This window comes from Anser cygnoides, chromosome 11, assembly GCF_040182565.1.
Source record: "Anser cygnoides isolate HZ-2024a breed goose chromosome 11, Taihu_goose_T2T_genome, whole genome shotgun sequence".
Lineage (NCBI taxonomy): Eukaryota > Metazoa > Chordata > Aves > Anseriformes > Anatidae > Anser > Anser cygnoides.
This window is the reverse complement of record NC_089883.1, coordinates 21,261,451-21,279,466: the sequence shown is the minus strand read 5'-3', so window position 1 is coordinate 21,279,466 and position 18,016 is coordinate 21,261,451. Positions and strand designations below refer to the sequence as shown.

At 40.1% G+C, this 18,016-nt stretch overlaps 1 protein-coding gene and 1 long non-coding RNA gene across 3 annotated transcripts in view; one reads left to right on the top strand and one right to left on the bottom strand.

The window, feature by feature from the left end:
* SEMA6D (semaphorin 6D) overlaps positions 1 to 18,016 on the bottom strand; it is a 261,006-nt gene that overhangs the window by 102,546 nt on the left and 140,444 nt on the right. The gene's annotated exons all lie outside the window — the stretch shown is intronic.
* Positions 14,339 to 17,829, top strand: LOC106033650 (uncharacterized). Its single transcript, XR_001205452.3, has 3 exons — positions 14,339 to 14,399; positions 16,296 to 16,462; positions 17,730 to 17,829. It is a non-coding gene; the product is annotated as an uncharacterized lncRNA (long non-coding RNA).

Sequence of the window (18,016 nt, the reverse complement as noted above, 5' to 3'; positions counted from 1 at the left end):
ACCTATGGGAACTGGAAATAGTGTCTTATGGGTCATGGAGGAACTCAGATGCAAAACAGCACAGCAGACACTCTACTTGAGGATGGTAGGAACCTGCATTGCAAATTTCAACAGCTACAAAGGCTAGACAATCAAAAATGTCCTTCTTTAGAGCAGCACATGCACCAGATGTTGGCATGCTTTATAAATACCCAGCCAGAGCAAAAGTTTTTCTGCATGTGGATTGCCATAAGAACGGTACGTGGCATTTGCTAGTTGTATAAACCAATCACTGCTGGAAGAACAGATTCAAGTTATGCCATTTCATGTTTGGTACATTCTTTATAAAGAGCAGGTGTAATCCAAGTTTTAATCCTGCTAGCAGGTGACCTTTTCAAAATTCTGTATTTTTACTGCCTATCAGTTTTGTCTTTCTTCTAAGCTCCTGAGATTGTAATCAAAGATGAATAGGAATAGCCAAAGAATTACTGAATACTGAAAAAGCCAAAGTGTTAAAGATGACTTTCACCCAATATATGCCCTATTACAGCCCCGATATCTGATTTTTAATAGTTAGGTGCAAATATGCACATTAGCAATCTAAACAAAATAGTAATATCCACAGAGAACAGGTTTCATTGATTAAATCATAAATATAGCATCTTATTATGCTTTTGGGGAAACTGAAATATGAAAAGCAATGCATGCATTTTTGAATTATAAGAGGAGAGAATATTGGCAAATCTTTCAACAGCTGTTTATCATGAAAAAGAAGTTACAGTTACCATTCCCCAGCCATGCAGAGGGAAAAAACTCAAAATTGTACATTAATAAATTATAACAATGATGCATGAAGCTAATATAAAACTTTTGAAGGCAGTTTCTTAGTCCAGAGGGAGTTGTCAAATTTGCTATTTGTGACTTTAATGTTACTTGGAATTTCTTCTAGGGCATTTAAAACTCCTTTTGTGACTCTTCATCAGCAGTTTTCCAGACAGCAAAGGCCTTGGCAATATACATTTTCACTTTCTGCATGGCTGACGGACTTCGTATGCTATATCCAATTTAAGGGTAGAGCAGTAGATTACATTGCTAGAATATAGAGCCATTGCCATTGAGACTGAATAATGGCTGTTTATAGTAATTCTTACTATTTGGTTTTTGACAGCTATTTGTGACTGGAATAAAAGATTATGCTCAGATTATTGTCAAGCTACTGTAATATCTAGTAGTGCATGAAGTTTGCAGCAGATGGACTTGAACTTATGAGCTCTCAGATTCTCAATAGCCTTTCAAATGAGCAGTGTCCTCCTCAGCCATGTGTAATGAGACTGGCTTTGACAAATCCATATTCCAGAAGATGAAATATTATTTCAGCCAACGTTCTTTGTTCTATTTGCAATGTTTTATAAGACTTAATTTGAGAGAGAGCTTAGAATTGAGAGAGAACAAATTGATTTGCAGTTGCACGAGGTACACTACATTACAGGTACATCCAAGCTGAACAACAAAGCAACTTGACATAGACTGCTTCCAAAATTGCCCCCCAGCCATTTCAGTTAGAATATGCAATCGCCATACATCTTTCTTTGGCTAAACTCTTAATTTTCCTCTTGAATTCCACTACTTCAAACAGACCTTTAATACGCTAAATGCAAAGCAATATTAAAAATTTGTTTGGCATATGGTACCCCAGAAGGATTCTCTTGTAATACAGACAGCTACTATTGACTCGGATGCTGCTTTAGCTGCTGTCAAGAGCATGGATGGACAGCAACTAGCTTGCATGGCTGCGTGACTGTCTTATGCGGCATTTGTCTCACTCAAGACCCCTTACAGAAGCACATTTTCTCTCAGGTCCCCAGTTTACTGATTGCTTAGTGCAGTGCTAACAGACTATTGTTCATGTACAGTCAGCTGCTGATGCCCAAAGTGGATGACAGAAACCTGCCATGGTGAGCTGAGCTCCAGCAGTTCTCTGGACCTGGCCATTGTATACCAACACCCCAGTGCCTCCTGGGCAGGAAAAAAGCCACATTGTAAATGTTCCAAGGGCTGATTTAAGGCTTTGTCAGATTTTTAACTTCTTTTTTTTTGGTGTCTGTATCTAGACTCCTTGGTTTAGGATCCATTACTTCTGAAAACCTTTTGTTTTTTTTTTTTTTTTTGCATATAATGTTTCTTTATATTCTATCATTACAGTTTGACCTTTTACTGAAGTGTTGCTGTTCAAGACTCTATAGTTAAAGTTGTGTCAGCACTTTCACTACAAAACCCATTTATGAGGGGTTTATAACAGCTATAAAGATGTACTCCAGAATGAAAGGTGTTGTACAAAGTCTCAGCATAGGGCATTGTCTTTTTTTTTAATATCATTTTTATAAACAAATTAGACTTGCTATTTTAAGCCTTTATGAGTGTAAAACAATCCCAGTTTATATGTTACTGCTTACAAAATGCAACAATCAACTGTTATTAAAAAAAAGTAAAACGGATAAACTTATAAATACTATGGTTATGGAAGAAATGGAATTTTATGGCAGTAAAGGCAGGCCAAGTACATGTTCCCTTATGTGGGTGAGCTGTGCACTGAGAACAGGGAGAAACATGAGATGCCCACCTTCCCCAAGTGGATGTGGGAGTCCAGCTTGGGATGCAGAGCAGGAGGCTGGTGAATAAATTCCCCTGGAATCTCTTGTGCGGTTGTTTGTGGTGTTTGTGTTGCAAGGTCACTGGTTCCCCAATGGTGTGAACACAGCATCCTGCATTCTCCTCTGCTCAGAGGCCATTGGAGCTGGCTTCCTGAAAAAAGGTGACCATGAGTGATTTTGAAGGGCAATAGCTCATGCACCTCATGGATGTTGGGTGTTTCAATAAAAATATACTGGTGAGGTTCACTGAAAGCTCACAAGCCTATTTTGGATTGTGGTTTATCCTCCTTACTAGACCTTCTATCCATAACTTAGCCATGAGTGTATTACCTTTTTTTGCTTCTGCTTAGCCACATACAGTGATGTATTTTTATGCATTCTGCAATACCTTTGCATTGCTCAGAAGATGCTACCTGGTTGAGCAGCTTCACTTGGTAAACTGCTTCAGGACACTTGGCTTTGATGAATAAATTCACAGCTCCTCTCCAGTGACTCATCCCTCAAGACAAGGGCCCAGCAGGCTTGATCAGGACCCACAGACCAGCTATAACATGAGAGTGCCATTAGTGACTCCACGGGGACTGCCAGAGAAATGTGACTTGTAGTCCCTGAACTAGCTTGGATTATTTCCATTGAACCCCCTGTTGCTTTCTGGAGACATGTCCCTAGATGCACATGGTTCTCAGGGAGCTGTTGATAGATTAGGAGCACAGGAGCGATTCACTGCATTTGTGAGTTCAGCTGCAGCCGTGAATTTGGCTGTGGTGAGATGAGACCAGGAGACCAGTTTTAAAGTATGCCTACCACCAAAGGGTGTTCAGCAGAAAAACCTATAGCAAATAAAAGGAACTCACATTGTGTCTACACTGGGACCAGAAAACAGGAAACTGCACTTGCAAGCGTGCTGGATGAGACTCACATGCTGACTCAGATACCAGGAGGGAAGCTGCATCAGCACAAACTTCAGCCCAGGCTGCTTACGCCTTCCCAAGGCTTTGGGTGCTCCTCAGCTGCAGTATGTGCTGCCACAGCCCTGGCTATTAGCAATGTGTTACAAGTGAGGTAACAGATGTGCTACTGCCTGCAGCGCAGAGAGCCCTGAAGTTCAGGTTCCATTGGCTTTTACTGAATCATGGATCAGAAGTCATTTAAAAATGTTAATATCTTGCACTTGCTGAAAATGGGGCTGCCTTGGATTCTGATCATGCATCACTACACAGATAACTTTACACAGGGGACTCCAGAGTGCTGCCTAAATTATAGCGTGTTATTACAATCTGCAGTAAAGACTGGCACAGAAATCATGAATTATTTTTAAAAACAGGCCACAAATTCCAAAGGAATAACTACAGACAATGAAGAAAAAAAATAAAAATCAAGTTTTAAATGGAGCTAGCCACTTATTAACAAAAGATCTATTGTTGTCTTTCTCATAACTACTGTGCCTTAAAAAAAAATATTACTATAAATATGCTTTTGGAGAGATAAGCATAGAATTGTCTGCCACATAAAATACCTGTGATATATTTAAATAACCTTCTAACAGGCATACTATTAAAGCTATTTTTTGATATACCTGGGAAGAAATCACTAAATACTATTTTTTTCCTAAACATTTAAACCATCAATGCACTGCCTAGGCTAACAATGGGTTTCTGGCGATATAAACAGTTCTGTAATAATTTAAAACAACCCTAAATACGAAACCTAGAACTGCACAATCACCTCCCAGTGACCCCTGTTTTTTCGTCCATTTAGCAAGGAAGGTTGCTGGCAGCAAGGTTGTTACACAAACTGACAAAAGCAAGTGGAGACAGCAAGCCGTGCTTATTTAAGTCTTTATTCTTCCATGCCACTCAGCTTCAATCCTGTGCCTGGCAAAACAACATCAGTATTCTCTGCCTCTTAACTAAGGAAGCAAATCAAGAACCAGACAGGCTAATGGGAACTGAACCTCGTTTCTTGGCCTCTCGCACAACCTGTGAAGCCAAACGGAAAGTAGCCCACTTCTCCAGGCCTCGCGCTTCCCTTGCCAGCTGGGAAGCCGAGCACCCCCTTGCTGGCTGGCCCCGCGGCAGGCAGCGCGCAGGCTGCTTTCCCGGCTGCGAGCGCCATGGGCCAGCTGGGAATCCGACTGCTTCTCCAGGCCTCCTGTCCACTTGCCAAGCAGCGTCTGCAGGGCTCCTTTTCCACTCACCCCAGCCAGCTAGGAGGGATCTGTGGTGCTATTATCGCAGTCAGCTAAACAGCTCAAAAATCTCCATATGAAAATGAAGTTTTGGTGGAACTCCACAAAGAGGGGGACAACCAAAAGAGGAGTTTAACAAGGAAAGGCACCCCCTACCCTCCTCCTCAATTCCCAGTCTGCTGAGTGATGCTCAGGGGCTTTTGCTTCTGCCCCTTCTCACAACTGCCCTTACGCTGAGGCACGTTCAACTTGAAATACCAGAGACACATTAGAGGGAGGAAACTGAAAAAACAACAGCTACTGACTAGAGCTGGTTGAAAGGTTTTCAACAAAACCTGAAACCGCATGAAACCTACCTCATTTCACATTTCACTGCAGTATGAAACTCAGACCAGATTTGTTGAAAGGTTCCCTGAGGATTGTGGTTCCAGTCCCAAATGGCTTCTCCATTTATAGTACACAGCTTTATTAGCCCAACTGCGGGCCAGATATAGCAGGGCCCCGTTACACAACTCTGAGAAATAAAGAAGGGCAGCCCGTCCTGCACACTGCCCCGTGTGGCCTTGCCAGACCCTGAACCCAGAAAACTGCCCCCATCTTCCACGCAGACTGACATGCAACATCAAGAGAGGGGATATCCCCTCCTTCCCCTTTCCACAAGGGGTAATTCATCATTACGGGCTCCTTAAAGACCATGAGCCATGGGATGAATGAGTGCAGAGAAAGGAGCATCCTCCTTCCCCTCTATGGGTGACTGGGTTGCTACCCCTGCTACGCAGGCCACAGCAGCCCAGCCTTTGGCCCACTGTCTGCCTGCAAATTGTCCAAGACCAGATTACTGTTTTCACCTGAATTGGTTGCCACTTGGAGTGATTTTACAGACACTTTCATTATACAAAGTTCTCCCTCTGATTTGCTTACAGACAGCTTGCTGCGGCCATTCATGCACTGTCTGCACAACTGCACACTTCAAATAGTCAACGCAAATCAGGCTGCTTCTGGTTGAGGAGTCAGTGGTCATAATTTTGGTTTTATATTGCCACTGCTCACATGCACGTAGGTGGTAGTGAACAGGTGAAACTTCATATACCATCAAGAACATCCCCAGGCCTGAACTGCCCCATATGGTCACAAATAGGAAGTACACAGCCATGCCGTGTGTACACAGATCATTTTACCAACTTCATTTAATGTGGATACTTAAGCCTACATTTCCCTTTTCCCTTCTTTCTTCTCTCCCTCTATGCCTTTCCAGCTGTAGTATGAGTTTCAGTTTAAAGCACTGGATTCATTCATACATCAAAGGGAAATCTAAGGCGTCAGAGCCCACATAGACAGAAAACAAAGGCACTGTTTACAAGGCGGAAACTTGCTGAGAGACAAGCAGCTGAGTTTTGCAAGGCTCACCCACTGACTGCCACCTTGGAGGTACATCAAACATAATCACTTGCTCAATACAGTCAAACATTTCTCTTTCAAAGCCTCCTAACAGAATGTATTTTTTGTATTACTGTAACACTGAAAAGTCCCAGTCCTGACTGGCGCCCTGTGGCAAGTACTTCCCCAATATGCTCTGCAGACCTGAGTTTTGCTGGACCAGAAGTAGTCCAGCTCTATGAGCACAGAGGACCCTGTGGGCTAATACAGGCAAAATTAGGTTGGAAAGAGCTACTCCTTGCCGTGATATCTCAAAACCGGGTGACAGTGTTCAGGATTAACTTTTCCACTCTTTCGGTTTGTTCTAAAGCAGAAAAAAAAATCTTTCTTGTTCTAAACAGCTCCTGTGACATTTCTGATATACTCAGATTAACACAAAGGGTTTTGACCACACTCTCGGATCTGGTCTTCATGTTCTCATTTAAACAAATGCCTTTCTATTGACACTGCTCAAAAAGGGACTCTGGTATGGGAATGCACCAGCAGACTGGCTGCTTCACACAAAGCAATACACTTTCCAGGCCAAGTATGGAACGCCATGGCAGATCCAAAGCCACCTTCTCTCCAACTGGCAGAGCAGTAGCTCAGTGTCCTTTCTATCTTATAGTTTCACCAGTTATGCTTTCTTCCTTTAACTGAGAGTTATTAACTATTGTTAGAACGTCTTTACTTTTTTTTTTTTTCATCTCTCAATGTTTTTGCAGTCTACCTATAATGTATCCAGGATTCTGAAAATACAGGTGAGTCTACCAGCATTGCAGTTTCCTTCATTGCATTAAACATGACCTTTAAGGCTGAGAAGAAAACTAGGGGATGAGTATTAGAGTGACACTCATCTCATAGCCTCCTAACGGCATGAATGATTTTTCTACATTCTGGCTAAATTTTTTGACAATTAAATGCGAACACACAGAAATGACAACCTTGTTGTACCATGATACTTATCCTTTATCAGTTTCAAAATAACTGACATTTTAAACTGTTCTACTTATTTCCAAATTTCAACAGTGATTGAAGCAAAGAGAAGGGCATATTTTGGCATGCTCAGCTCCTAACAAAATACATATAATTTAAAACTTCCAGAAACCTATGGAAATCTAACAAGAAGCTAATTTAGGGATGCAAAATTCAACCCATCACTGCTTGCTACAAGGAGTCATTGGCTACAAAGTGCCTTTGACTACAAAAGTACAGCAGCCCTTCAGTCCTCCAGTCCTTCACAAAACTTGGAGGAGCTTCTTGTCAGTCAGAAACTTTGCCAGGGTAGTATCAATACAAACATAAGGACCAGTCCTGATCACAACGAAAAGTAAGCCCACCCACAGAGCCCAAAGGATTTTATTTGTATCATCACTGCCATAACTGAGAATAAAATAAATACTGCAAATTCTGGATAGCCTTTAGAAATTTGTCATTCCTGTTTATTACACCAGGTATACAATCATGGGCTTCCTATTGGACTCAGTCTTCTCCACTCTTGCAAACACAGGAGTGAGCATTTAAATCCAAATTATTAGTTTAGTTTTAAATGTGGACATATTCCTTTAGCCTATAGGATAACAGCTTAAACCTAAGAAATGCATGCTAAAGCACAGTCCACAGAATATAATCCCAAAGAAATATGCTGGACTACAGTATGAACCACACCCATGCCTGGCAATCTTTCACACTGAGTAGGGTATTGCTTACCTATGCCTTCTTTGAAGGGACTGACTTATTTTGAAGTGGTGTTGCCATTGGCTTCACTGCGTTAGGTCAATGAGCAAGAAGATATGAAGCTTATTCAGAATTTACACTTTCATCTGAAGCAAGATGCAACCAATAGGAAGCAAAAAGACGGAATGATAAAGAGGAATAAATGTTGTCTGTAAGCTAAGGAAATAGCTATTTCACAGTTAAAAGATTCCAAAATCATCTGAAAGTTTTTAACAAAATACCCACCTTTCATTTTGGCTACCACAGAACCCCTGCTGTCCCTGGATGTAAGTGACTTCTTGAGGAAGCAGATGTTGCTTTGAGGGTTCAGGAGAAGGAGTTCAGAGAAGAGCATTTCGTACATTCATTAAACTAAGGCATTTTGTACAAAAAGCCATGAAGTGAAAAATGGACGTGCATGTGAGAATGAAGCACTCCAAGGTAGAACTACCGGCATACAGACAAGAGCAAGGGGGCAATGCAGACTCTGAACTAGCTTGCTTTGTGGATTTACACCTGCAGCTGGAAGGAAGAATCCAGCAGCGCCTGAGCGACTCTCACTAAGGGACTGCCGCTGAATGCAAAGGACAGGAGCAGCCTGCTGGAGCAGTGGCACTCTCTTGGCAGCATCTTGCCAGTTGGACGTGCAGCTCTACTTTAGAGCTACAGATGCTCAGAGGAAGCAAAAAGAGGAAACTGCATTTTCTTTTCATCTAGGCAGAGTGGATATCATGGAATTGTTCAGGGAAATTTGAAAACAAAACAAAATGTTTCTATTTCCAGTTCTGCGGATACCTGAAGAAAAGCTTCCCAGCTTCGGGCTTATTTCCTTGTATTCAGTGTTACATTCCCAGAAGCCTAGCAAGCCTATGTCTTCATTCCTTAGCAATAAAAGCATTTCTGGCCAGACCATCATGGGAAGAGGAGGAACAGACATGTGGCTCTATTTAACCTTTGCGTCTCTGTGGCAGAGTACTGGGTATGTGCACATAATTCTTCTTCTATCCAAAACGTGCTCAAACACCCAGTTTGAACATCAGTTCACATGCTGATACCTTGTACATCTGACGCAGAGATGGTATTCATCAAATTAATTATGAGATTTTTAAAATAACACTTTTCTTTTGTAAGCATCAGTGACAACAGCAGAGATAGTAGACAATAGTAGAGAAATAATATAGGTAATAGTAGAGACATTACAATCCAAGATATGTACTTTAATACTAAGGTCTCATTCTTTTCAAATACACACCAAAATTGTCTTGCTCCATATGTATATATGTACATATGTAACCTCAGGTAGGTATTGTAAGTATTTTTGATTAATCAGAGACATATTCATTCAGGATAGCATTTGAAAATGTATTTGCACCAGGAGTTCTACTTCCTGCAATCATTTAGTACATTTCTTCTGTGATCTTTTAGAAGCTTTTACATGAAACCCCATGCTTGCTGTAATGATTTTTAAATAAACCCTGTGTGAATCTGTTTCTTCTTAAGAATGGACTCTACTGCTTTCTATTCTGTTAAAAAAATAGGAAAAAAAGAAATACCACAGTGTTTGAATCTCTTCAGTGAACACAGCATCCACCAAGTAAATATGATGCTATACGCTGTCCTCCCAAATTCTCTTAATTTCTAAAAAATCTGTGCATAAATATCTCAGTTATCCTCGATATGTATACATCTATGTTTAACAAAGTTGCATTTGTAACATTTACAATGGCTAATAAACATTTTAATTATTGATTTCAGCTGAAAATTTCCTGAGGCTGAGCATAAACAAAAGAACTAAGTATCTGCCTCTTGGTTAATGTTTTTATTCAAGTGTAGAGGTGAAGATATAGATTCCAGAAATGGAAAAAGCAATCCACTGTTCTCACTCATATTTAGAACTCTATTAGTGGGTTTGTGGAAAAAAACGTCATATACTTCAAAAAAGCATGCTATGAATTAATGTTTATAGATTTTATTGCTTTTTCCACCTCTCTCTATTTTTATTCTCTATTCTTTGTAATGGTCTTAAAAAACCTGGAATTATAATTTTCTTCTTACAGACCCTGTCTTTTTCTATTAAGCAAACATTGATCTCTTGCATTTTCCCTCTTTTTCCCCCCTCCACCCCTTTTGTTTTGAACAGACACAAAATTATCTAGGATATTGGATCATTTTACATGGGCCCAATACAGGGTCCATAATAGAAATGATGGCGCTCTATATCACAAAGGACTTAATTTTTTTCATAGCACAGTACTTTCTTTCCTATTGACTTTGTGATAGACTGGAAATGCAGAGCCTGCCATCCACGATGGGCAGTACATGCTGGCAGCCCCACCAAGGAGCTGCATCCAACAGGCTTACCTGGAAGTCTTGGGGAGGAGTAGCAGGGGATATACTCACCAGGACATCATACTCTAGCCTTTTGCTAACTTTGTGATATGATATCAGGTATTCTTAACTCCGTGAACAGACAGAACACGAGTTGTTAAAGGTCTAGCTAGCCCCAAAAATCCAGGATTAGTTCCTCCAAAAGTTCTCTTCCTCTTTTAATTGTGGTATTCCCACTGGAATAAACCCCTACATAATCAAAATCTTTTGCATGGGAGTGGTATTTGTTCTAGTCAGAACAAATTTCATTCCCTATTGTCCTGGGACACAACTGTAGTGGTTCACAGCTTTACTGGTGTACAACCATATGGGTGTAACAGACCAGAATGACTGGAGAATCGGGTCTCAGACATTCCTGCTACACTTCTTTGGCTGCACAATTAATTTTAAACTTTGTGACGAGACACAAATACAACAATATCTCCTGAATTCACACTGACAGAACTCCACTGACTTCAGCAGAGTTAATCCTCATTTAGCTGCCATGAACTGCCCTGAGGGTGGTACGGTGTCCACACCTAACATTTGAAACACATTCTAAGATCAACAATAGGATTCATGAGATAATTTTCTTCTCTGCTGAAGGTTGTTCTAAACTTTAAATGCTTCACTTCTTTTCATGTTATACACACTAAAAATAACTATTCACTCCCTTTTATAAATTCAAATCCATATACATCAACTCTGTACCCAGAGACCTATTTACTAGATTATAAAAGGGCAGATATGTATTGCAGCACACCTGCCCTTTTTATCACTCATTCTGAGAGAAAGAAAAACAGCCAGGAACTGGACGACCCCAATACCTGGGGCATACTGGGAATCAGTAGAAGGAGTAGTCCCTTTACAAGAATTCCTTTCCAACATAATCAAAGTGCAGCACGCAAGCTGGCAGGGACACTGCTTACGGTGGATGCTTGGGTGGCTAGGGACAGAAGGCTATTCCACTGCCCAGCTAGCAGAAAAAAGCACATCTTGTATTTCATTCTTAGACGTCAGGCCAGCAAACATCAGGATTTTGAAGAACTGCAGAGCTGTCATGCAATATGGTGCGCACATAGCTACAATATATCCATGAGTTTCTGCCACGGCTATCCTTGGTGTTTTCTGCATGTTTGCTTACATGCGGTCCCCTCAGGGCTGCCCTGCAAACACCGGCACGCTTCAGGGCAGGGGCGGGGGTGGCACCTCCCGGCTAAGGATGCTCTGGAGCCCTGCAGGGAGCACCAGCTCCTGCACACACCCCTGGCTCCCCTGCCATTTGCCTCCAACGAGGAATAAACCACCAGAAGCGCAGCATCTACATCATAAGCTATCGCACAAAGCGTGATGTAAAATAAACGTAGTTTGAGGACATACACAACAGGTAAATTTTACCTATTGGTCTTACCTAAAGGAAACACCTTTGCATTCTTTTCTCTAATGAAGTACAGACCATAATTCCACAATCTCATTTCATACGTGCTCATAATAATTACATCAAGGAGTCAGGCAATCTTTTGTTGTTGCCGAAGCAAGCCTCAAACTAATCTTAATTCTGTTGTTCTTAAAGGAAACTTTCTTCTTTAAAATAGTTGAAGACATTTATTATCAAACTTCCTGCTTTTGACAGAATTTTCTTAAAAGAAATTGATTTTACTAGCTGAGACTATTACATTCTGCTGAAGGATAAAACATCATACCTCATTTTCTTTCCTGATTTTTGGTAAGAATGTTTTAAAAAATTCAATAAGCTGTTGACTGAAACATCCAGTGCTATGTGTGTCATTTCTTTAAAAAGCTAAAATTTTTAAATCAGATATCAATGTATTTGAAATACTGTAAAGATATAAACAAAAACTTATTTTTAAAATATACTTTCAGGAAGATTATGTTTTAACAACCAAACACAACAATATGTTGTATTACATTCTGAGCAGAATGTTTACCTTTCACTGAGTTTCTCTGCCAGCTGTGTCAGCATTGACTGTAATAGCTTATGTATAAAAAATATTAAAAAGAGCTGTTTATTTTTTTTAATTGCCATGATCATGCCAAAAAATACAATGTGTGGGCTGCAGGCAGAATGCTGGGAGCAATATTATTAATATTAAAAGCTGTTGCCTGATTTGCTTTCTTTGAAAATTATGATACTATAAATAGGACCCCAGTGAGATTTGTTGATTGCAAGTTTTGTTTCAAAAGCTGATAGGATGAAACTTGAAAGACAAAACATAAAACAATCAGAACTATTGCATTCTGACTTGCCATTTCCCTTTGGCCTAGATTAGACCTTTACTTTAGAAAAAAGTTACAAACTTGATATGGATCTACCTCTTATTTCTATACATATGTCCAAACACAAGGTTTTAAAAACTTCCTATGAAGATTTATTTGCTTTTTTATATGTCCTGTACTCTTTTATTAAGCCAGCTTTCTTAACTTACTGTTTTGCTCTTCAGCATAAAAAACATATCAAACTCATGACAATTGTATGTTGCTTGCTTTGTGAAAATCCTTCCCCACAAATCACTTTTGAATGAATCCAACATTAAGGTGTGACACTCTCTATTACAAAAAGAGAGTGTCAAGCCAGTGTCCCACAAGAATACCACAACTGTCCTTTGTCTTATTTACCAGCACATTAGCATTTTGGTGCCTTTTATTTTTTGCCTTTTTTGTTGTTTTTGTTTTAATAACTGATAGAAGGCTTGCTTCCAAAAAAAAAATAAATAAAAAGAATCAACCAAACAGCCATCCTCCCCCCTGCCCAATAAAATAAATAAATAAATAAAAACAACCCCAAACCAAACCTATTCATAAGATTTCATCAAGTACTTTTTCTATGATGATGCACATATGGAATTCACAATTAGAAAGCTGGCATTTTGACCTGTACTTGGAATGGGAAGCAACAGAAGCTATTCGGATAAGATTTTTTTTAACAGTAAATGCAGGGAAGGAAATAAAGATATGCTGCTAATTCCACTGTGAGCAAAGGGCCAACAAAGCAATTACACAGCTTCTAAGACCTACCTAAACTCCTAGCTTTGCCCACTTGATTATGTAAATTATAAAGAAGCAGTTTTTTCCAAACACTTCAGTGTTTGACTGCTTTTCTTTATAAGAAACAGTTTTTAAAGATGCACACATGCTGCACTGCTTACAGAAACTGCACATTTTGAAAGTGGCATTGGATTTTGGTCTCCATCCCAAAGCATGAAGCAAATGGCCTGATGGCCATTTTCCCAAAGGCACAACCTTTCATCAGGAAGTTGGACCCTGTTCAGAGGCATTTCAGCTGAAACATTTGGCCTTACTAACAACTTGACAACCCAGTCTTGATGCCTGTCTGCATGTCTTTTTGCAACTCTTCAGTCTGCTGACTCCGTGTGACCTTTGAGTTTACTTAATTCCATGGTCTCAAATTTGGTTCAGCTTGAGATCATGACTTCAGCATTCAAACTCCAGAAGAGAACAGCAGAAAATGGATGAAGAGAATGGGAAACAGACATGGTAAGAGAAAAGAGAAGATAGGAACCTCTCTTCAGCACTGTTCTAGAAAACTTTTAACTAGTGACACATTTTCCTTTTAAAATACCTAATAATGTGTATCATACTGCCAACCTTATCTAAAGACATTTGTTGTCCTGATCTGAATGTTTTCTTATTAGAACTATACTTCAGTGAGAAACGAGAGCTCAGTCCCATGTTTTGGGCTAGACAGAGTGAAAAAAATACATAAAGATGTGATAATTATTTTCTGTCCACCATAAAAATTCAATCAAAATATGAAAGCCTCGGTTTACCCTACATGAACCATGAAAAAGCAATTAAGAGTGAGACACAAAACCATCATATTTGATCAGGAGAGCTGACCCCGTTCCAAGGATAAAATGATAACTTGTGTCCTGAGTCCAGCTCAGCGACCTTCTGGAGCTGGAACTTTCAATTATGACAAATTAGCTGCATCACATAGGTTGGCTTTGTGAGTCAGGCTGGATCAATGCAGTGCATTTCACCGACGATGACAATGATTTAATCAATCTCAGTTGCTCAGTGGACAGCAATGAAATTGTGAAGTAAGCACCAAAAACCGAATGATAGCATCTTTCATTGTCAGGGTTACCTAGCTGCTCTCCATTTCTTCTTTTTCTTTAAATGATAATTTCAAACTATGAAAAAATAATGTTAAGTAGCAATTTCCTAGAAGGGGTTTTGTCACATCTATTCAGAGTTATATTCTGTGTGCCAAATTGGAACCTGATGTTCAATAATGCTGTTTTTGACACTTCTGTGTAATAAAAGTGAAGATCCTTCTTTGCTCAAGGATGTCTATGACACTTTTGACACTTCTCTCCCAGAATTGCAGGCAGCCCAGATGTTCTCTGTATTAAGCAGAGCATTACCACAGCTGCTATTGAACATGGGAAGATTTTGGGCTCTAGGCAAAAGTAGTAAAAGGCATCTTTCCTCTTTTTAACCGAGGAGTAATTTTTGGAGGATAAAACCTTTTGATGTGCACAAAGTTAAAGCCTCAGAGGGACTTTACTAGCAAGGGACAGATTGCAGTTTCTCTCACTCTTCTTTCAAGAGAACTCAGAGCCATTACTGAGCACCTGCTTCCACTTCTGTACAGAAAAAGATTCCTTACCTATCTGTGCCAGGATAATGTTGCTGCATCTGCTGGACATCTAGTTAGGAAAAGAGGCTGAATGGTAGGATACAGGCAAAAATGGAAACACTAGTTGCAGGTCTTGGGGATGGACTCAAGCCATGATTTTTGTGGGCTCAGAAGGCAGCAAGACCCAGACATTCCTGGCTCGTTTGGGCTTTTCTAAACTTTGATTCATGGATTTGTTTTCACAAGAACCTCCTTCCACGGCAGCAACAGCTAAAGGAGCCTTGGCCCCATGCTATTATCCTGTAACACCAACATTCTCCCCAGTTAAGTTAATGTAAATGTTTGAAGAGCACAAGGTATACCAGGAGGAAAATGTTCCCAGCTAAAAAATAACCAGGTATTTTCTGGATCTTCTTTCTCTTTTCTACCCTTATACTGTACCAAGACAGATTACTTGTGGGACTGAGTAGTAAACTGCCTTATTTTAAAAAATACATTGGTTCTGCTTTTAACACAGACCACACAAACTGTTGTGTGCACAAAGAAATGTAGGGTGTAGGAGTCCAAGGTAGCTCCCCACAAAAGAAAGGTTCTTTAAACTAAAGCCCCAGGGCTGGCAGAAGCCACAGCTCCTGCAGGTGGGCAGGCAGATGAGTCAGGGTCTTTCCCTTCATCCTGCTGCTCTTCATCTGTATCTCCGGGAACTCCTGACTTGCAGTCAGAAGAACCACCTTCCCACACCACACACTGCCCTCACAACTGAAGCCAAAGTTAAGAGAGCCTAAATATCAAAGCTGCCTCAGGAAAAATGGGTGCTAAAATGTTTTGTATTGAAATAAAACTTTTGATTTGGAAGCTTCAGTTCATGGATCTATTTTTAAGCAATTGTGATAGACATGTCTCTGCCGGAAGATTTTTTTTTTTTTTTGACAGAAATTCCTCCTGATTAGTACAACATTTGAAATGTTTAAAACAGCTCAGAAAGCTAATATATTTATACCCCTTTATACACACTCCTAAAGTTTAAGGTAATCACTTGACCTTCCTCAAAACAACAAGAAACAGAGCCATGTTTCGAGAGAGTCACTCTTGTGTCTCTGCTGTCATCTAGGGTACCGCACAAGTGGCACAGGGAGTTCTTAACCACCATCTTGTTGGGATCTGACTTTTGCCTGTGGCAGGATGGTGAGCTCACTGGTGCAGGGTCTGGCCATTTTAGCTGTTGGCTTATACTGGACCAGCAACAGCAGCAGCCAAAAAGGAACAGAGAGAAAACTATTACTTCTGGGTGTTGTTTCCATAAACATAAAACTCAGCATCTGGGAAGAATGATTGCTTGTGACGTTTATACTAGGATGTATGGTGCTGCACTGCCAAGCCATCTCCAGCACGTCAGCTTTATCAAGGAGCCATTACCATACCAAAAGAAAGGCTGTGAGCATCAGCATCCGTCATGGTACTGTGCCACCAGCTCCTAAACAATGCCCAGGATTCCACCATGGATTTCAGCCCTCCACAGAGGTAGGCATTGGGAAAAGAATGGGTGCTCCCTACTGCCACATTCAAAACCCAAACTGGGAATGGTCTACAGCTGACCCTGGTTGACTGCATGGCCCGAGCACATTGACTTGGCTTGATGTTTTAAGTTTTTGTCGCTGTTTGGGATAGAGTGCTACAAACCTACCAGGAATTATGCTACTTTAGCAGTGGTTGCCATGCTGTCTGCTCCTTTTCTAAACATATTCCTTAGTGTGGGTGTCGCTTTGTGTCCAGTGGCATCTGACTGTGAGAATTATGGCAGTGATTTGTACAGAGAATAAAACACAAGGGCAAATGATTTTAATTGAAGAGTCTGCACTGGAAAACGGCAGTCATCCTTTTATGCTCCCAGTCAGATCTGGGCTCTTTGAAACAGGGAAAGGAGTCCAAAATTGTGTAGATCCCTTATCCTCTACAGTGCAGGCAAACAAGCTCATTAGGAACTACAGCTTCATCATGCAGCAAGAGCTGCCCTGTTGTCAGGCTATGATCTATTTCTTATCTTGGATTGTGCCACGTATTCTCTTTCCCACATCCCAATCACTCCACTACTGCACCTCACTGCTTTTGGTAATGGAGGACAAATAGATCCTGCTTTAAGAATTATGAGCTCAAGTTTCAGTAACACCACAGTAATATTTGCTAAACATTACTCAGTATTACCCATGTACAAGTATGCCCTTAGTTCTCTCTGGTGTGGAAAGGGATTGCTTGCTGAATGACTACAATTATTAGCAGCTCCTATTACAGAGCTAATCTATGCTCAGTGATCACATACACCTGAGTACAAAGTAATAACAAAAACACTGAACCCCACCCTCACAATATATGTTTACCTTTGCATTTATAAAACACTTAAATTTACAATGTAAATCAAATAGTAAAATGAAACCACAAACACCAATTAAAAATTTAATTTTAAAATGTGACTTTTGGACACACTGGAGGATATAGGGAAGAGAGACAGGGCACTACTTTATTCTTTGGGGATTGTCTTTCCCTTTAAGTTTTGTTTTTGAAGGAAAAATGGATTAGCATTTAATCTATCATTCTACTGATATAAGTATTTACACAGAATTGAAAGATTCAGAATACAGTGATATCTTAGAAAGCTCTATGTTATTTCTTAGGCTTCCAAAAGAAGTACTCAGATATAATTGCTTAAAGCAGACTTCAAAAGATTTGATACACAAGCAGCCGCAGCAAATACATGGCTTTCTCTATTTTAATTATCCCTTTCTTCTAATAGGTTCTACAAGTCTTAAACATGAATAGAGATCAGAGGGGGAGCCAGATTTTATGTTTCACCTACACTATTCTGAAAAGAGGGTAATAATTATAGAAGTGGCTGAAGCTTGCATGGTGGTTTGTTTGTATAAGTGAAGTACTCCCCCAGTGTTTCTCTTCTCCAAGTTCAATGATTAACTCCACTTAAAACCCAATTCTTGTGTGTCTGTTGACAAAAATCTCTGCAACATAAAAGATTTAATAGCAATACTTGGCATAAAATATTTTGGCAAAATGAACTGAATATCA